This window comes from Megalobrama amblycephala, linkage group LG17, assembly GCF_018812025.1.
Source record: "Megalobrama amblycephala isolate DHTTF-2021 linkage group LG17, ASM1881202v1, whole genome shotgun sequence".
Classification (NCBI taxonomy): Eukaryota; Metazoa; Chordata; class Actinopteri; order Cypriniformes; family Xenocyprididae; genus Megalobrama; species Megalobrama amblycephala.
The window spans coordinates 28,095,631-28,115,468 of NC_063060.1; the positions used below are offsets into that span (position 1 = coordinate 28,095,631).

The 19,838-nt window shown below is 41.1% G+C and overlaps 1 protein-coding gene across 3 annotated transcripts in view; it reads right to left on the bottom strand.

Annotated features, from left to right (window-relative positions):
• The window catches only part of LOC125251131 (netrin-G1), a 77,210-nt gene that overhangs the window by 47,151 nt on the left and 10,221 nt on the right, over nucleotides 1-19,838 (bottom strand). The window lies entirely within an intron of this gene.

Here is a 19,838-nt window from a genome sequence, read left to right on the forward strand (position 1 = left end):
TCAGAAAGTTAAAGTGAAATAATGTTGTAGGCTGCTGGAGGGAGTCTACTGATTTATTTTCCATCTTCTTGTTGTGCTATCAACCAATCATCATTGTCATGATGGCATTTTAATGCTGTTTCCCCAGCTAAAAACAATGTACTCAAGAACGTTTTGCTTAACCCTATTTCTGAAAACACTATTTCTGAATGTTCTGAATGAAATGTAAAATTTTTGTGCTAAAATTTTGAGAACATTATTAAAGACTAGATAACTTTGAACAAACATTCTTTATGCTAGAAGAATGTTTCAGAACTTTGAACCTTGCCAGAACAACTGCCATTAACATGAATGGGAATGTTAATAATAGCTTTCTCCAGGTATTAAATACCAGATCTCTCCCAGTTTATTTTTCCAAGAAGCTCTCCATATATGCAAGTCTGCCTAATTATTAACCTTTAAAAGTGCAAATCTTTCATATTAACAGCCTATTTTGCACATTGCATGTGTAGTGTTTTCACAAGGCTACAGCAGGTGAAGATACTAATAGAATTAGGGGAGAATCCTTTTTTAGCTCTCAATTAATACTACAAATTGCAAAGCTGTCACCACATTATATTAATGCACAAAGAAATATTCAGTTATTTTGAACCTAATGTTTAAGTACTACATCTGTGGTATGCTGTCAAATTTGACAGTGATAATTTCAACACTTCCCTCAGTTTTAAGGAACTGCATTTACAGTATACAAGGTTGACAATAACCTAAAAACAAAATCCTTTAAAATGTGTAACATAACAAAATTACTCAAATTAAACCAAAATTAAAATCTAATTTAAAATGTAAAAATAAAGCTTATTCAAAATACTGCTAAAAACTATAATGGTGTTATTTTAGTACAGTTTATACACTGTCTCCAATCTCATTTTATCAGTTAGTTCTTAAAATTCTGACCATCCAAATATTGTTGTCTTGTGTTATATTGATTGAAGGAGAGACCAGGGCTATAGGGGGAAGTTCAAAAATAACACAAATCCAGTCACACAAATGTGTGTTTTATGCAGCAGTAGTTTTGTGGAGTTTTCTGAAGGTGCCAAAACAAAATCACCTAGCAACCATAAAATCCAACCTTAAAATCCCTGGTAATACCACCAAATTTGGCACAAACCAAGTCAAAACCCATATCTAAATTGATATAGATCAATTAGATTCCACAATTGTTTGATTAACATTAATGAAACAGAGCCTATATTAAGACCTACTGTATCACACGGATCTAATATAATGTTACACATCAGTTGTTTTTCACCAACAGTTAATGACATTTCATTGGTTCAGACTCATTCCATAGAAAATTCACTATGAATATTCACAAAGTTGGAATGCTGTGCTTTACAATGATACCAAACTTGTGCTGAAGGGAAGTGCCAGTCACTGAGAAGCAGAGAAAAACATTGGGATTGCTAGATAAAGGCTTAATGAAAATTTTTTTTTTGAAAACCGCAATTTCGACCAAAATTGACATTTTTCACTTGTTTTGCCTGTAGCTCAAAAAAATTACGCATTCGGAAACATTTTGCCAGCATGGGTCATATATAGTGTTTGGATCAACTCAATAAAACCATTTGGCATACATTCAGGCAACAGTCAAATTAAAGTAGATTTTAAGTTGTCATGAATGTATATATGGGTTTCAAAGACGTCACTTCCGCTATGCCCGCCGCCATATTTGGGACCGGTCACAGCTGCGCGCCCTGTTTAAGCCTAGGGTGACAGCAGCTACAACTACCAGAGGAAGGCCAACAAAACGCTCTCAGAAGGTTCACAACAAGTTTACAATATATCTGGGATATGTGGTGCTGTTAGCCGTTTCAACAGTCGTGAGAACTACAAATTTATTTGATTTATTTGAAAATATTGTGAATTCTAGTTGCTGTGTTTCGGCGTGTTGTTACAGGATGAACAAATTCACGACACCAGCTGCGTGCATGATTTTGTGCAAATATAAGTTGTAATTTTATGTATATCTTGTATAAATATATATGAATTACCCTATATAGGATGTGTCCCGTTGAGTTAATTAACCTTCTAGCAAAGCGCTTCAGTTTACGGGTGTTCATTCAGCGCGCGCAGTTCAAATAATACTGTTATCAAAATGAAATGATTTGAGAAAAAAAAATCTGTTATTGTTCATGATCCTTATTATTAATCAAACTATGTGTTGATGAAAATAATACTAGAACAATATAAGAGCTAGTTATTAAAAATAATGCATTCATTTTCTAAAAGAAATATTAAAGTTTTAATATTACTGTGTAGTAACGTTAAACATTTTAATGACTTAATCATTGCTGTTTGAGCTGCGCACGCTGAAGCTGAAGAGAATAAAAAACCCATAAACTGAAAGTTAATTACCTCAACGGAACACATCCTATATAAAATAATCCAGATACAAAATAAAAATAATATTACAACTAGTATTTGCACAAAATCACGCACAGATGAACTTGAAGTAACGTCATTGAAACTCCGAAACACAGCAAATAAGCCCAAATAATTCACAACGTTATATTACAAGTATATTAGATTATAATATCATGCAGGGTGAATTGCCCTAATGTGGGACATTTTTTGCATTTCAGACTTCTGTGACATATTGCAATTTGTAGCCAAAACATTAAATTCACACACAATACCATTTTAAAAACCCCAGGATGTCTCCTAATCAAATCAAAAGATAAAATGGAGATAACACATTCATAAAAGAAATTATAGACATATTAGTGCTCTTAGTGCAAGTCGTCTAAAACAATCTGGTGTTTCCTAATGTGGGACAGTTGTATCCCTAATGTGGGGACACTGAAAATTCTATGATAAAAGGCCAAAATCTATGATGATAATAATAAGAATAATGATAATAATAATGAAATAGATGATAATAATAATAATCATAATAATAAAAGGTCTATGAAAAGGCCAAAGTCTACGATAAAAGGCCAAAATCAATTGATTCATGCAGAATAGTAAAAATCTTCTTAAGTTAGTAATTATCTTGGTTATGGATGGATTGATTGATAATTGAACATCATCAGAAAAATAATACAATATGATAGTTTTGATGCATTTATTGTAAAGACATTAGGCAACTATTTTCATAGGCTATGTTATGTAATATATAGAAAATAATTAAATGCACAGTCAGAATTCTTCACTGTTCTCTTCAACATATAGCCTAGGCTTATTTGAAGGCAAAATATAAAATCTTGCAACCTGCAAAAAAAAAAAAAAAAAAAACCTTGAACAAACTTTAGGCTAGATTTAACATTGAGTCAAAATTCATAAAAATGCTGCAAACTGCATAAATGTTTATTTGGCATAATGTTTTCTATTTTACTAAACAACAAACACACACAATCATTCTATTATTGCACAACAACACTAAAACACTGTAAATAACCATTTTTGTCCCACAAACCATGCCCCAATACACATTTTTGACTGACTAAAGTACTGTCCCACATTAGGCAATAATACTGTCCCACTTTTTGAAACCACATTTCCTAATGTGGGACACTAGGAAATTTGATAAAAATATAAAATATATAGTTTACACATACAATGTTATAGTATTTTTTGATGGACATACATTTCATAAGCACATTAGGCCAAAAGATATCATGATTTTTTTGTTTAAAATTAATTTATACTCCTTAATGTCAAGTTTGTCAAAACTCTATGTCATTGACCTTTGGGTGGCTTTCACACAAGGTCCTTCCTTTTTGATGATTGCTACAGTCTCATATATGACTGGACATTTGAGAGGCTATGTGATTTTGATCACATGGCACCACAGCTTCAGATAACCTATAGTTTCACTGACATTCATGTATTTATGCGGGACCTACAAACACTAAACCTTAGGTGTCCCACATTAGGCAGTGTCCCACTTTAGGGCAATTCACCCTATAAGAAGAAGACAGTCCCAATCATATTAATGTTTTGTCTTACTTTTTGAGCGCTCGCGCTGAAGATGATCATCAGCTCTGTGGGTTATTTACCTCAATGAAACACATCCTTTATGAGAATAATCAGATATTTATACTTAATAAAATTAATAAGTTTTATCTATACAAAATGACGCGAATACACAAGTGAAGTTTGAACAAGTTGTGTAATCAATGTTTAACTCAGTCGACGCGCTCTTCCCACAACAATACGCTGAAACAACAACACAGAGAATTCACAACATTTTATTAGGCTACAATAGTGTTCTCATTATAATGTTATGTAAATGACAGTCCCAGCAGTTATTAATGTTGTGCACTGCTGTTTGGTGTGCCAGTGGTGTGGTCCCTTCTGAATGAAGCCAATAATTCTGCCGATCTAACTACTTTGGGATCAAATAAATTTGTAGTTCTGACGACTGTTGAAACGGCTAACAGCACCACATATCCAAGATATATTATAAACTTGTTGTGAACCTTCTGAGAGTGTTTCGTTGGCCTTCCTCTGGTAGTTGTAGCTGCTGTCACCATAGACTTTAACAGGGCGCGCAGCTGTGACCGGTCACAAATATGGCGGCGATAGAATACAGTGACGTCACATGAAACCCATGTATTAAAAGTGGCCAGACTCCTTTCACTGCCAAAACTTTGCAGGGCATCAACCACTCAGACAGGTAGCTAGATCTTCCTCTGGCCCAATAACACCTCAGGCTGACAAGTCCACACAGAATAGTTGAAGAATTACACTTGTACTTTTGAAAAAGAAAAATCTCAAGCCATTAAAGCAACTGTTGTCCCCACATGCCACATGAAGTGCATCATTGTTTATGACTATGGAATTTTATGAAGTATATTACTTTATGAAGTATATTATTTTATGAAGTAATGTACCTCTCCAGAAACTGTCCAAACAAAAATGCCTTTCTGTTGCTTTAGTGCTTTTGTGTTTCTCTGAGTGAACAGGCTTTCAGCATCTGTGACCCCTGTGATCCTGAACAAGCCTTCAGTCCAGCACTCGCTCTCTTCGGATGCAGGTCTGACACATGCTCATGAGGCTCTGCCTCAAAGACTGCCAAGCCGCTCAGATCAGAAGGAGGATGGGAAATTCATAGTGCCAGCCAGCAGGCCAGACTCTGAAAGGAATCCCTTGCCGTCTGGAGCACGTTGCTGGCAGACAGTTTGCGCTGGATTGCCAAAAGCCCTTAGTTTCATTAATTTATTTGCTGGATCTTGGCTTCAGCTTAGATTTTTGGGGAAATTAGACTGCTAAGGCAAGTTGATTCTTGGTAAATTATGTTAGGTTGGTATTCCTTCAGCAAGAATGCAATGTGTAGCGTGCGGTGGAATAAAATGTGAGGAGTAAATAAATTTGGGAAATCTTCCTAGATGTCTCTACCCACATTAACAGCCATAGTCTATGCAATAACATGCATATCAATTCTTGACATATATATTTCTAATACACAGATACTTTTTATGTTAGATTGGTATTCCTTCAGCAAGAATGAAATGTGTAGCGTGCGGTGGAATAAAATGTGAGGAGCAAAAAAAATTTGGGAAATCTTCCTAGATGTCTCTACCCACATTAACAGCCATAGTCTGTGCAATAACATGCATATCAATTCTTGACATATTTCTAATACACATACTTTAGTTTTTAGACATCTTGGAGCCTTAAGCACCGTTCTCACCGAGGCCAATAACTATCATGATAAAGATATAGTTCTAAAAGTCATTCTAAATATAGGCTAAAAGAATAGCAGAGTCCACACCACAAATATAACAATAATACCACACAACCATTCCTTTACTAGTCTCAGCCTCAGACGTTATGCCTACTACCTGAACGTCTGATGCATAAGGCACTCAAAATGGGAAGAATTTCGGGAGTTTCGAAGTCGTCATCTGATGGTTAAATTCTACAGGATTTCCAGGAGAGGTGTGTGTCGTATTCTTTAACAGTCCGCCTGGAAACAAAACCACTGTGATGCCAAACCCCCTCATGGAAAAGGAAGCCATTGTGTTTACAACTGTAAAAATGAGCATTTATCAGAATCAACTAAACGCTGGATTTTCAATAGTATCTGAAGTTCATGGCACAGACTAATGCAGCATTGTTGCAGTAAATTTGCACAATAATAAATAATAAAAATGAATAAATTATTGGTTGCATGCCAGTCTGTTATTGTAGGAACATAAACTTTACATTTTCACACCCCTAAACATGATGCTGAACAAAACAAACTGCGCTTGGTTGCTTTACATGTCAGTCTTTGGCCAATGAAAGCTGCTATGGAGCCCAGACGTTCTGCCGTCAGTCTGAAGGTCTGGCTACACAAGACTATTCCTTTATAGCCTTTCGTCACTCTCAGCAAACATATAACATTCTCCAAAGACACGCTCTCACCAGATTTCTCTGACAAATTTGTGCATACTGTATGCATGGTTAGTGAAATGAAAATGCATAAAGTTTTCTGTGATGGGTAGGGTTAAGGGATAGAATATACAGTTTGTACAGTATAAAAATCATTATGTCTATGGAAAGTCCCCATAAAACATGAGGGGCTTTCACACCAAATAGTTCTAGAAACTCAGTTATAATAACTAGCCACTAGTATAGTTCCCAGAGAACTAATTTCTCCGATGGGCCATGTTTCTGGTTGCATTCACACCAGCAATAGGAACTCTGAAGTGGCCGACAGCAGCATGTTTAAGCACTGCATTTACGAACGCTAAAAAACGGTGGATGGAGGATACCGTGGTCGAAGCTGCATTTGTTGTGTGTTGTGGGTTTCGTGATAACAGAGATGGAATGTATACACATAATTTACATGACTGAAAGAGCAAAAAGTGGGGCTAAAAGACAAAATATCCTACAACTTAGTATTACATATCATCAAGGCAGCGAAAAGAACACAACCCTGCAGACAACAGGTAAATGCTGTTATCACTGTTTTCCATGTTCGTGATGTTTACATGGCTTTTTAAAAATGCCGGGTGTCGGCGTTTGACATGCGTTTGACCAATCAATATACACTTACGTCACTGATAGATCCTATAGCGCTAGTTTAGACCTTACTCTGAAGTAGGAGCTAATTTAGTTCCCCCAAAAGGAGTTCCTAGAACTAAAATTGTTACTAGTTCCTGTGGTGCGAACACGGTAAAATCCGGGTACTTCAGCCAAATAGTTCTAGGAACTAAGAAAAGATTCCTCCAGTGTGAAAGCCCCTATGGAGACCAAACATGTGTGTGTGTGTGTGTGTGTGTGTGTGTGTGTGTGTGTGTGTGTGTGTGTGTTTAGACATGGGTAGCTTTTTCTGTCTGCAAGCTCTTTCACTACTCTTGACATCCACAATGGAATTGCTGTTCCTGGAAACTGTCAGTTTTGTTTATACATCCCTGCATTATTTATCTCTTTATCTTTGCACCTTCATTGAGAAATTAAATGTCTGAATGCTTCAAAGTCATATGTCCCTGCACAATGGCTTTTTATCCTCATCCAAATACAGGCTGAGAAAAAAAATACCATATGGCCATGTCAGGGCTTGTCATGATGTCATTGTCCGTAGAGTGTTTTGAACTAAATTCAGTGACTGACAATGGAACTAGCAAACAAGAGGCTCTATAAATAGCTCTGTTTATCATTCCTAAACAAAGACAGTTCTTCCATAAAGCCTGTCAATATTCAGATGATCTCAGAGCAGTGCTAAGCTGCACACTCATCCTCATTTTCTAGCGTAAGCCGCTTGAGGACCACATTGTAATCTGACACCTCTGTTCATATCATGTTCTGCAAGAGTAGGTCAGAGTTCAGAAGAATTATAGTAATCTAGTGACTCAGAGTGCTGCTGCCAATGTGCTCCACAATGCTCATCAGTTATTTTGCTTTGAGCTGAAGGAGTCTCACTTTGTGGTCTGGACCAATCTCTCTCTCTCTCTCTCTCTCTCCATCCATCCATCCATCCAACCAACCAACCAACCAACCAACCAACCAACCAACCAACCAACCTGAAGAAAATACTGCTAGAAGTTAACCTATGAGTACACAAGCGTATTGATTGCCTTAAAGCTAACACACACTGAAAGTCTAATTTTGTTTTTATGTGGTCGTTAAGTAATGTGTCCAGTGGCATGTGTGCTTCGTTTTCTAAATGTGGCATTCAGCATCCAAATTTTAAACATCCATTTTAAATAGAACGAGCTATTAGAATTTGATGAAAGGGCAATTAAGTTTATTTATAATGCAAAGTCTTTCCTTTGAGATTTTTCAGCATTCCTTGACAAGATTTAATATTCGCTAGACTTCAGAAGTACCAGTGTCTCTTGGGTGTTTTGCTTGTCCCACTTTAGTAGTCATAATTGATCTTTAAAATCTTCCAAGAACATCCTTGTACTCATGGCCCCTCCTCAAAACAATTAGAATAGATGTAGAGTAATTGAACATTTTGTTTTAATTAACAAGATTAATGTGTTATGCTAAATCTGGTTTATTAATAGCGAGATCTAGCTTGGTGGACAAAATTATGTTGTGAAGCCTAAATATCAAATTACAGTGCCTAACAGGTCTTTCCATATGCCTGTTTGCATTGTACTGTGAATGGACAAAGGGAGAGAATGTTGCATTGCTTTGTGTTTTATTCTGTGTTTTTGTTGATGTTGCAAACAAGCTGAAGATGTAAGGTTAGAGAGAACTAGAGGAGAAAAGGCTCATCTACATGTTTTTGGACACACTCCCTTGTTGCTGCAGCTAAAAATAATATCAGGGTTAACTCCCTGCTGCAAAAAAGCTGTCCCATACACTCCATCTTCTGCTATGTGTGTGTGTGCAGCCTAGACTCCCACCTCTGTGTAGGTGATAAATGAGTGAAAGCAGTGATAGATCATAAAACACAACAGATTCATTGCTATTGTGGAACCACAGGTCATGTTGTCCTCATGCTCAGGCTTCATATAGAGTGAGGTAATATTTAGGGAGCACAAATGATAACAATGACTGTTTGTATTCTCTTTGTAATAATATTGTCCAATGTCACATTACTAAAGTCACTATGACCAGCAGAATCATGGCCATTGAAACTGAGGGAACATGTCGTCTCAGATTTGAAACCAAGAGAAATTTAATGCAGCTTCTAAAAATCTAATCAATTAGTGGCAGAAATTATGCATTCATATACACTGCCCGGCCAAAAAAATGTTTGGCAACAGTTCTTCTAAACCTAATTGAAGAAGTGTGTACCTTTTTATTTCTTAAACAGCTATGTAGGAAGACACATCATAGCCATATTCCAGGATGACAATGTCAAGATTCATCAGGCTCAAATGGAAATAAATGTTGTGATGTTATTTCCATCAAGAGGTGCATCAATTTTTGGTCAAGATCTTGTATTGACAATGCAAGAGTTGAGCACTCTGTAAAGACTACTCTATAGCATATCCCAAAGTCTTTTAATGTATTAAGGTCTGGACTCAGAGGTGACAATTCATATTTTTATTTATTCATTTACCGTATAAAATAAATAAATAAAAATATAATAATAAAAACCAATAATGATAAAGTTTGTAATATTTATAAAAGAAATATTGTAATATTGTAAAATGCTACAGTAAAAACCTGTAAGTTACTTTACCATAAACAGTAAAACATGTCCATTCTTTATGGTAAGGTAAATGATTTTTACAGATTTTTACAGTATCTCTTGTCTTTTTATATTTTATTATATAAATTATAATTGACATAAATATTTCATATAATATTAATATAAAGACTAGAGATGACTGAACCAGTCCAAGGTTTTTCCGTACCTATTTTCCATGCAGTATACTGATTATGCAAATGTAATACAGTATGTAATGACCATGAGACTTAGCTTCCCTTCTCTTTATTAGAGATGATATTACTGATCCACACAGGAATATAACTGCTGGCTAGGTTCATGAAACGCCTTTTGTGTTTTTAGCTTAGATTATTTTAAACAATCTCTCTCCCCAGGAACATGTTTAAAGTCTTGCACCGCAAGCTACTTAAAATTCCTGTCATAAATCTACCTGTGGGCAGACTTTTCTGAAATCTTAGACATCTTCAGGAAAACAGCAACTTCAATAAGATAAGTTTGAATCAGATTTCCCCACAGACATACTTAATATTCGAGAAACAGTAAATGATCTGGGGTATTTTAAATACACACTGTTGTTCACTTATAGACAGAAGATTCTTTTGGTGGGTAATTTTAAGGATATTAACTTTTCTCATAACAATGCTTATGTATCATTATACAAAAGCTTAATGGAGATTTTATCTGTATTTAAACAGTGAGTGTCTATTTACACAAAGTGGAAATAGCCGCCTGTTACGGATCCCTTGTTTCCCTGGACTCCATTTCCCAGAATCCTCCTGTTTCTTCACCTGCACTCACTTCCCTCGTCAGCTCCCCATCGTCACTCATCACCAGCACCTGGACTCTATTGTTAGCACTCCCTTTATATTGCACTCACTCCCTTCACTCCTCGTCCGTCTTGAATGTTGTATAGAGCGTATGTTTGGTTCTCCTTGCCTTTTGTTCAGTAAAGATTACGTGTGATTGTGGAAATCCGTATCTGCCTCTTCTCTACACCAGCATACCATAACAGAAAGACGGACCCAAAAACGACCGGATTTTCCACAAAAAAAAAAAAAGATGGAGACTTTCCCTGGCTTCCTGGCTCGTGCTCCTCCTATGCCTCTCATCCATCTGTCGGCCGGCGATCGCCTCATCGGGCTCCTGCAGGTTGGTCGTTCGCTGGAGAGGTATGTGGAGGAGTTCGTTGAGCTCGCTTATGTGTCTGACTGGCCTGAAGCAGTTTTGATCTCCCTGTTTCTGGATGGACTAGATGATGACACCATCCGTTTTAGTGAACCCGATTATCGTTTCTCCTTAAGCTAAACCATAAATTCCATTTTGTGGTTAAATGATTCCAAATTTATTGTTGATTGGGTTCAGGATGGGTGTCTGTCTCTAGTCCATCCAGAGACACGGTTGGCCGGGCCAGTCAGTCAACCTCCGGCTTCCTCCGCATACCTTTCCTGCGAACTCCCTGCCTGCCCCATGCTGGACCCACAGTCCTCTACTGGGCCCAGTAAGCGGAGGAGGAGGAAGAAAGCGGCTCCAGTCTCTCCAGAGCCCGCTCCAGTCTCTCCAGAGCCCGCTCCAGTCTCTCCAGAGCCCGCTCCAGTCTCTCCAGAGCCCGCTCCAGTCTCTCCAGAGCCCGCTCCAGTCTCTCCAGAGCCCGCTCCAGTCCCCACAGAGCCAGCTCCAGTGCCTGTGGGGATTTTAATTGTATTTGAGGGGATGAACGAGCCCGCTCCAGCCCTTTCCGAGCCGGCAGCTCCAACCCTGTGCGAGCCACCAAGTGAGGTGGCCTGGCTAATAGACTTTTTCTCTGAGCCAAGTTCTCCAGTCTCCGCCGAGCCAAGTTCTCCAGTCTCCGCCGAGCCAAGTTCTCCAGTCTCCGCCGAGCCAAGTTCTCCAGTCTCCGCCGAGCCAAGTTCTCCAGTCTCCGCCGAGCCAAGTTCTCCAGTCTCCGCCGAGCCAAGTTCTCCAGTCTCCGCCGAGCCAAGTTCTCCAGTCTCCGCCGAGCCAAGTTCTCCAGTCTCCGCCGAGCCAAGTTCTCCAGTCTCCGCAGAGCCAGTCTCCGCAGAGCCAAGTTCTCCAGTCTCCGCCGCCGAGCAAGCAGCGCCAGTCTCCGCCGCCGAGCAAGCAGCGCCAGTCTCCGCCGCCGAGCAAGCAGCGCCAGTCTCCGCCGCCGAGCAAGCAGCGCCAGTCTCCGCCGCCGAGCAAGCAGCGCCAGTCTCCGCCTCCGAGCCCTCAGCTCCAGCCGCCGCCGAGCCCTCAGCTCCAGCCGCCGCCGAGCCCTCAGCTCCAGCCGCCGCCGAGCCCTCAGCTCCAGCCGCCGCCGAGCCAGCCGCTCCTACTATGAACTGTGTGTTTGTATCCTCCAACCCAAAGACTGTTTTCCCTCCCTGCCTCCCTCTCCCGCCTCCTTCCATTTGTCTCTACACGTCACCTCCACCTCAAGCCCCCTCGCCCAGATCTCCACCTCGGACCTCTGGGCGATTACCTACACCCTGGCTCCAACCTCCCTCGTCTCCACCGTTGCCCATCAGTCCTCCAGCCTCACAAGTCTCCATCCTGCCCCCGTTCACACCTTGGTCCCTCGTCAGCCTGCCCTCCCCTCTGGACTGCACTCCTCCGTCTCCGCTCCGTCCCTCCGTCCCTCGTTTCCAGTTGGCTTCCTCACTCCCCCTGGTGTTCACTCTGTTGTCTGTCGTCTGTGTTCAACTGCGGCCTTCTGGAGCCCCGGCTGCGCTTCGGTCGGTGGAGCCGCTGGTTCCGCCATCTCCCGCCGGTCCTTCAGCGCCGCCTGGGCTCGGCGACAATTCGGCTTCGGCTCCTGACCCGCCATGGCCGCCCTCGGCTCCTGACCCGCCATGGCTGCCCACGGCTCCTGACCCGCCATGGCTGCCCACGGCTCCTGACCCGCCCTGGCTGCCCACGGCTCCTGACCCGCCATGGCTGCCCACGGCTCCTGACCCGCCATGGCTGCCCACGGCTCCTGACCCGCCATGGCTGCCCACGGCTCCTGACCCGCCATGGCTGCCCACGGCTCCTGACCCGCCATGGTTCTTGGACCTGCCCTGGAGACCTCCACTCCAGTCTACTCCTCCCCCTGCTCCGGTTTGAGGTCTCCAGGGCGCCCGCCCCCCTCCCGGTTGTTACATCTACGGCGCGAGGACGCGCCTACCGGGAGGGGGAGGTACTGTTACGGATCCCTTGTTTCCCTGGACTCCATTTCCCAGAATCCTCCTGTTTCTTCACCTGCACTCACTTCCCTCGTCAGCTCCCCATCGTCACTCATCACCAGCACCTGGACTCTATTGTTAGCACTCCCTTTATATTGCACTCACTCCCTTCACTCCTCGTCCGTCTTGAATGTTGTATAGAGCGTATGTTTGGTTCTCCTTGCCTTTTGTTCAGTAAAGATTACGTGTGATTGTGGAAATCCGTATCTGCCTCTTCTCTACACCAGCATACCATAACACCGCCTTGTTGGCAGAGGCTATGTACACTAACTCCATACACAAATGTATAGTTGAGCCAGACAAAATTACATAAGAAACCCATCTGATAACAGAGTAAAGCAGGTGGTGTTAGCTTTTGATGCAAACGACCCGGGTTTGATTCCGCCTCTTTCCGATCTAATTCTCTCCCTTATCCAGGCTTATTATTCAGATTATTCTTCTCCCTTATTGCGTCTCATCTCAGAGAGGTATGTATATGAAATAAAAATTAAGAAAATATTCACAATGTGGCAATAAAGTGCCTAATGGGTATTTGGGAATAAATTGTTTTATTGGTTAGGGTTAGGGGTAAATGTAAGGGAGGGTTTTAGGGACCTGGACAAATAGTATCTCATTAAGTGAGCATCCATTTATGATTTTAATAAATACAATCACATACACTGAATATTTTTTTATTATCATATACTGTTTTATAATGAACTGCAATACAGTGAGGTGCAAATAGTATCTGGCACTATTTGCACCAAGTATAAATAGCATCTAACTACTATTTACACTTGGTGCAAACAAAATATTGCTATTTTAACTTAACCCTCTGGTGTTGTTTTAGGCCGAAAAAAAAAAAAAAAAAGCTTTGAAATTTTAAAATCGCTACTTCATCGGAATGTTACGAAACTCTGTGGTCAGTCACTATGTAGTGTCAGCCTCAGACGTCACGCCTACGGACCGTTGGCTGAACGTCTGATGCATATGGCACACTCATCTGGAAACACTTCAGGATTTTCGAAGTTATCATCTGGTTGGTTGAATTCTACAGGATGTCCAGGAGACATGTGTGTTGCGTTCTTTAATGGTCCGCCTGGAAACAAATGCCGTGACTCCAAGCACCCTCGTGGAAGAAGAATGCCATCATGTATACAACTGTGACAATGAGCGCTTACTAGGATTAACTAAATGCTGGATTTTCAAAAGTATGTGAATTTCACGGCTCCATTGTTGCAGTAAACTTGCACAGCTTTCTGGAATGAATAATTTGTTAGATGGCGCGAAACAAAAACGTACTGTGATTGGTTGTGTGACATGTCAGTCAAACGTCCTCTTGGGCAGGCCTTGAACAATGAAAGCAGAGTCCAGACCTTCTGCTGTCAGTGTGAAGGTCTGGCTACGTGAGACTAGTCACTATGTTTTTTTTTTTTTTATTATTTTCAATAGGAAAAAAAATTACCAAAATTATTGCATAAATATTAATTAGTACCATGAAATTCTCTCAGAATACAAAATAAAAATTTGACCGCAAACAACACAAGTTAATTAAATAGCATCTATCGCTATTTACACACAGTGTAAGCAGCATTTAAATATTTTCCTCTGTCATATTTAAAGGTGCAGTCAGTCATAAAAGTACCATTCATTTCTTGGTTTGAAAACATTTTACATTTAATGTACATTTGAATGTTTGTGTGTGTTTACGTCATTGAATTTATGTTCCACACAAGGTGAACTGTTGAGCATGTTGGGATGGGGCCCACAGCAGTGCTTTATTTCCTTGTTTACTTTACACCAGTCATCTGTGTTCTTCCATCTCACATTAGGGGGGTTACTCATAAAAATTTGATAGCATCTTAAATTAACCATCTGCTGTTCCTTTTCCCTTTATCATATTTGATCATGCCAGGAAGTTTAAGCTTCTTAGCAAACTGATTGAATCTTTTAATGGATTGAAGCCATGGTGTGGAGTTAGTAAATTAGTTTAACTGTGTAATTATATCAGAAATATTGCACTCGCCTCCCACTATAAAAAGCCTAATGAGGCATCAAGAGAAAATATTGCTGAGTAACAAGATACTCTGTGTTCTGTACCACTAACCACTGAGCATTGCTATTGTGCCCTTGAGCACTGCACTTAACACATAACTCCTCATTGCTGTTACATGACACCTTTGTTTCCCCAACCTCACTTCCCCCAAGGCACAATGGAGTAGAAAAAATCAGCTCTCATTGTTTTACCAGCTAAGACGAGATCAACATAGACCTCCATGACTGTCTTGTTACCTCAAATGAGGCTGACCTTACATGGGTTAGAATGACCTAAAGCTTGGCACCACTGTAATGCTGATGTTCATTAGACTGACTGTCAGTTTGTTGTCAGATTACTGTCATGAAAATAAAAACATTTTATTACAAGCTATAACTGGTTGTAATATGCCCAATGTAAAGATGCACAAGGCGGGCAGATATACAGATATATTAGATGAACAGAAATTGATATGTGATTGGGTATAAATCCTGTGAAAAATTACAGGAAAAAAATGACAGATTATTCATAGTTTTCACCAACAATCTAGTAGAGGAAACTCGTTGTCTAGTAAAGTGACAACTAGTCTATTTTAATCCGGTTATTATTTCTCAGGGTTGGTTTATTTTTGAAAGAAATTTGCTGTATGGTAGGGTTGAAATGGAATGGGAAGAGGGGTGTTATATGGGATAAGTTGTCACAGGGAGAACCTGCCTGTTACAGGCTTTTTGGCAAAATTTAAATGGTGAAGCAATTATGTAGGGAAGCTTTTTCCACCACAGAATAATTTTGCAATTGCGTAAAGAAAAAAAAAAGAAAAGAAAAGAAAATTCAGAATTGTGATATAAAAAGTCACAATTACCTTTTTTTGTGTGTTTTATTCTGTGGTGGAAACAAACTTCCATAATTATGAAACATGAAGCAAAACAAATAATTGTTTTGGCCAACATGTGATTTTATTACATGTATAAATAATATATAATTTATAAATCATTAAATTACATTAAATTACTTTCCCAATCTGACATTTATGAAAAATACCCTTGTTAAAAAATTATAACTTTGCTTAAGGTCAGCATTAAAAATATGACGATGTCGGAGTTCATAAAAATATTCTAAATTATAATGTGCTTTAAACCAACATACAAAACACCTGCTAGAGAAGTTTCTGATATTCAGCCCATGTGACAACTAGCCCCTGTCTCTCCTGTACACAACTACCAAAGGTCCATTTACTGCATTCCGCTTTCTGACAGTTTATCACTGCTTGACACTATTTCTTGGATGCGCTTCTGAATCAAGCCCATCATGAATAAAATACATTACCTTCAAACATGTTAAATAATTGACGTTTCACTTATATCAGGTTATCTGTCACTCTACATGCCAAGAGTTTCTTGCACTTTCTCTAGGTTGATTTGCTGATTCATATTCTATTGTAAATGTATATCTCAAAAAAAGAATGGATTATAATGGAATGGAGAAGATTTTTGTATGAATATTTTATTAGCATACTTTTATTAGTATGCTGCTATATGTGTCGATGAATCAGCCTTCTGATATTAACTGTACTCAACATGCTCGCACATGAGCACCTTGCTGCAGTTCTGCTGACCATCTGTGAGATTTTCACAGAATATGTTGTGAATTCAGTAAACATGAAATAGATTAATATTTAAAGAACATTTTATGACCTTGTCTTCTTTCAGTGTACACCTCCTAAGCTGTACACGTTTACAAAAAACAAAACAAAAAAACAGACAAAAAAACTGTCTAGACTTTTAACATGCTGCATAAAGTTCCCTTTCAAAGAAACTGGCGTCGAAACGCTGTGGGAACGCCTCTGCATGATTGTATCATGAAGCACCTATGGAATCAGCCCAATGGCGTGACCAATGTCATAGGCGGGTGACGTCATCGACCAGCAAGCGTTCTATGTGAATCGTATGTTCTATTTATTGTTTGTCTTTCTCATTACACAATTCAAGCATATATATATATATATATATATATATATATATCAGCCCCTTGAGGGGGCTGATTGTGAGCACTATGAGCGGCTACCATTGAGAACGCTCCGAGGAGGGTGCCTTTGCTCGCGTTCCTCTCGGCTTCACCTGTCAGGTCCAGTGCCTCATCTCAGGGTTTGGAAGCGCGCTCTGCGGTTACTTCCTCCCCGAGTGAGGCACCGATACTGCACATATCCAGTTCTGAGGAATTGGATGTTGTGAGTATCGAGGCAGGAGAAAGTGAAGACTTATCACTTCATTCTCCTATGTGTGAGGAGCTTGTGGAGGTGATCATTCGTGTGGTCACAAAATTAAATATCGAGTGGCCAGGCAATAAACAAGAGACTAGGAAGAAGAGCAAGTTACATGAATGCTTTCTGCCTTCACATGCTCAACCTGCATGCTAGTGCTTACTTTTCTTTCCTGACCTCCACACCGAGGTGTCAAGGTCATGGAAAAGACCTGTTTCATATCAAGTATTTAGCCCTCAATCAGCTACTTACTCTAACATCCACGGGCTTAAACATCATGGTTATGGGGAGATGCCCAAGGCTGAAAAGATGCTTGTGAGACATCTCTCACCTGAGTCAGCATCGTCCCTTAGAGCACTGGCATTACCCACCAAGCCTCTCAGAGCTACATCATCCTTGGTGGGTAAAGCGCATTCGGCAGCAGGTGTGTCTGCACAATATGTCAATCCTTAGCCAGACCTGCTAAAAGACATGAGTGAGAGCGAGGAGATCAGCACTGACGTAGTTCGAGAACTGTGTCAGGCTGAAGATTTATCTCCCAGGGCCACCAAAGAGACGGTCATGTCAGTGGGGCATTCTATGGCAGCCCTGGTGGCCATGGAGAGGCATCTTTGGCTGAACGTCACAGGAATGAAAGAGAAGGAAAAGAGCTTTCTCCTGGATGCCCGCTTTCTCCTGCTGGCCTCTTTGGTGACGCAGTAAATTCTGTCACAGAGAGGTTTCAGGAATCTAAAAAGCAGGCGGTGGCATTCCAGAAATTCCTGCCTCACCAAACTCATGTCTCTAGGGCTGCTGGGTGGGAGCAGCCCCAGCCGTCTACCAGCTCCTCACACAGGGCACAACAGAAGCAGAGCATTGCGTCCGGTGCTCCCCCACAGAAAGACTGAGAGGCAACACGGTGCCAGCATGGGGGTGGGGGGGGGGCATGGATCCCACCTCATTATACAGGCTGTTTTGCCAACCCTGCCTCTTTGCCGTGGTGCAGAGGTTCCCAGCGTGTTCTTACCTGAGGGTTACTCGCTGCTACCTACGAGGAGGGCTTTAGAACAGTCAAGCCAGTTATTCCCTACCTGTGCGCCACTTCAGGGTGCTGTGCTTGCTGTTCAAAATACACCAGAGGCCAGTCTCGAGAGACTGGTACTCTTAGTAGATTTTCCGGCAGAGTGGAAATGTCTACCAAATGTATTGAGCTGGGTCCTGCAGATAATCAAAAAAGGCTATACCATTCAGTTCAGATCTCAACCACCTTAAGTCAGTAGGGTTGTGCCCACAGTGGTGGGCCCTAAGCAGGCTCTGGTCATGAAACAAGAAGTAAAGCCTCTTCTGCAAATGAAGGCTATAGAACGGGTTCCTCCTCCCAGCAGGGTGTCTGAGTTTTACAGCTGGTACTTCATTGTCCCATAGAAGGATGGGGGGTTATGTCCGATTTTAGATCTGCGCCTTTAGAATCACTCTGTTGGGAAGCTCAAATTCAAAATGCTTACTCTCAAGCAAATCACGCCCTTATACAAACTGGCTCACCAGATCCTCTTGTGGGTCCAAGGGAAGCTGCTCTCTCTGAGGGCAGTTTACATCCCAAGGTATTTAAATCAGGGAGTAGACATCCTGTCAAGGCAGGGGCAGAGGCCTGGGGAATGGAGACTTCACCCCGAGGTGGTGGAGCTCCTGTGGGAGAATTTTGGTAGAGAGAAAGTAGATTTGTTCGTATCTCTAGAAACAACACTCCACTGTGTCCACTGTGGTTCTCCCTTATCTGCAAAAAGCCCCGTACTGGCTGGCCCGAGTATGGTTCTTGGACCTTGTGTCTCTCCTCGACAGCTCTCCTCTGGAGATTCCAATTAGGAGGGAACCTCTCTCTCAGGGGAAGGGGTCAATACTTCACCCCCGTCCAGAGTTGTGGAAACTGTGGGCTTGGCCTCTGAGGGGACCCAGCTCATAAGTTCAGGTCTTTCAACCAAGGTACAGTCCTCCACCAAGACCATCCTCCACTCCAGAGCTCCATCCACGAGGAAACTCTATACCTTGAAGTGGAGTTTATTTACTTACTGGTGTAGAAATCAGTCTTGTACAACTGTCTGAACAACTGTTCATTTGTTTTGGTTTACCCAGGAAGGGGTTCCCTGCATCTAAGCAGAGAATGAACAAGTGGGTGGTCGAGGCCAACTCTCTTGCTAATGAGTCGACTGGTTAGCTTTCACCGTTGGCTGTACAGGCCCACTCTACCAGGAGTATGGCTGTTTCTAAAACATTACTGTCAGGAGTATCTCTCCAGGATGTTTCTGGAGAGAATCTCACATTCATGAGGTTTTATGACCTTGATCTCTTCTCCACTCCAGGGGCATGGGTGCTCTCATCTCAGTGTGCGCATACGACATCACACGGACAGGCACTTGCTCATATGGCGGCATGGGTATAGTGTTATCACAGCGTTTCGATGCAGCGCGAGTTCCCTTGAAAGGAACGTCACTCTGCCATACTTCCGGCAAGCCTGTGATCGACTTGCTTCAGCCTATCAGAAGCTAACACTGTTTGGTCTGGGTATGCTTTATAGTTTCCTGGTCGATGACGTCACCCACTTATGATATTCCGCCATTGGACTGATTCCATACGCGCTTCAAGACACAATCACGCAGAGGTGTTCCCACAGCATTTCATTCCCTCTTCAGGGAACCACAATTACATATGTAACCAAGGCGTTTATATGCATCACCTATTTTGCCCTGAAATTTAAATTTAATTTAATTT